The sequence below is a fragment of the Otolemur garnettii genome, unplaced genomic scaffold, assembly GCF_000181295.1.
Source record: "Otolemur garnettii isolate 467f Iridium unplaced genomic scaffold, OtoGar3 scaffold00050, whole genome shotgun sequence".
Lineage (NCBI taxonomy): Eukaryota > Metazoa > Chordata > Mammalia > Primates > Galagidae > Otolemur > Otolemur garnettii.
In genome coordinates this window covers 6,720,965-6,723,198 of record NW_003852445.1, presented here as the reverse complement: position 1 = coordinate 6,723,198, position 2,234 = coordinate 6,720,965, and positions in this window count along the sequence as shown.

The following is a 2,234-nucleotide window of genomic DNA, read 5'->3' as shown; positions in this document are numbered from 1 at the left end:
CACTCAGCTGTGCTCCCCCTCCTCAGCCTGTGCTCCCACTCAGCTTGTGCTTCCTCTCAGCCTGTGCTACCACTCACTCAGCTGTGCTCCCCCTCCTCAGTCTGTGCTACCACTCACTCAGCTGTGCTCCCCCTCCTCAGTCTGTGCTACCACTCACTCAGCTGTGCTCTCCCTCCTCAGCCTGTGCTCCTCTCACTCAGCCTGTGCTTCCTCTCAGCTTGTGCTCCCCCTCCTCAGCCTGTGCTTCCTCTCAACCTGTGTTCCCCCTCACTCAGCCTGTGCTCCCCCTCACTCAGCCTGTGCTCCCACTCAGCCTGGGGCCTCTGGTGGTAACTAGCAGTGTGAGTGAATGAACCTCAGCTCACCATAGCTGGACTCCAGAGTTGTCAAAGGGCTGGAAGCCACTCAAAGGGAAAGCATTCACAGGGCACCCAGATTGGCTTCTTTCGGCCATGCTGTCTCCAGTAGTTAGCATGATGCTAATGTCCATCTGCCTGACTGTCACCAGTCCAGGTTGGTCTGACCTCTCATCCTGCCAGTTCAGCTGCCACCAGGAGCAGTTTTCTGGCAAGATGCCTAGGAGGCCCGGGGTCCTATGGGAAAAGGCCAGCCTTGCCCTGTTTGAGTCGTCCCCTCACCCCTGACTTCCTTCCCATTCTTCCCAGTATAACTCACTCCTCTACTCTTTTGCTTTTTCCTAAATGTGCAAATGGTGACACTCTCTAGGAGAAAGTGACTGAGTTCATTCTGCATACATGTCTGAACCCCTGTAACGTGTCAGGTTGCACCAGGGCTTGGAACGTAGACATGTTTTCGCCCTGGAGGAGCCCATAGTCTGGGAGGGCAGACATTCAAATAGGGCTCTTTGACGGAAGTCACCAAATTCTTCAGGAGCAGTGGAGGGGCCGGTAAAGATAATGTATGTCTGTATGGAGCTCACACATGTTATGCAAACCCCGCAGTGCTGGTTGTTTGAAATGAAGCAGAAAGCGGTAAGGCAAGGTGTTTAGGGTCCAACTGTGGAGATAGGGTCACGCCTAGCACTCTGGGAGGCTTAATCAGGAGTATCATTTGAGCTCAGGAGTTCGAGACCAGCCTGAGCAAGAGTGAGACCCTATTTCTTTTTTCTTTTTTTTTTTGAGACGGAGCCTCAAGCTATCCCCCTGGGTAGAGTGCCATGGCATCATGCTCACAGCAACCTCCAACTCCTGGGCTCAAGTGAGTCTCCTGCCTCGGCCTCCCAAGTAGCTGGGACTACAGGCGCCCGCCACAACGCCCGGCCAGTGAGACCCTATTTCTACTAAAAATGAGAAACTGAAGCAAGGGGATTGCTTGAGCACAAAAGTTTGAGGTTGCTGTGAGCTATGATGCCATAGTACTCTACCAATGGTGACAAAGTGAGACTCTTAAAAAAAACAAACCCAAGGGTGGTGCCTGTGGCTCAAAAGGGTAGGGCGCTGGCACCATATGCTGGAGGTGGCAGGTTCAAACCCAGCTCCGGCCAAAAAAAATTTTAAAAAAATTTTAAAAAATGTTCTTAAACAAACAAACAAACAAAAAAACAGGACGTAAGCTGTAGTATGCTGTCTTATAGTCTCTATGGGGCAGAAGGGGGCTGATTCAAAAGACTTTCAGAATTCAGGGCAGGGTCACTCCTACTGGGCTAAATCAGGGAAGGCTTTTAGAAGGTGGTGGCATTTGAACTGGGTGGAATGTCAGTAGGCGGACTTGTGAGATGGTAGGCCTGCGTCATGGGAACCTTGGTGCCCAAGTGGAGACTGGGGAGTGCTTCCTCCTGGATTAATTACCTGGGGGAAATTAAACATATAAGAACACAGAAAGTTTCTACTAAGATAATAAAGCGAGGGAGTAGAGTCTATAGCTTTTCCTCTGCCTCTATTTCCTTAGGGGAGAGGGAGTGAATTTTCTTGCCCTTATCCATCAATCCTGACCTTATAAATCTGCCCCATCCAACCTCTCCAGCCTCTTTTCACTACAGGAACTGTCCATTACCACCTGTGCATTCTGAAAAAAATGCATTCTGGCTCGGCGCCTGTGGCTCAAGTGGCTAAGGTGCCAGTCACATACACCTAAGGTGGCGGGTTCGAATCCAGCCCAGGCCCGCCAAACAACGATGACGGCTGCAACCAAAAAATAGCTGGGCATTGTGGTGGGCGCCTGTGGTCCCAGCTACTTGGGAGGCTGAGGCAGGAGACTCGCTTGAGCCCAGGAGT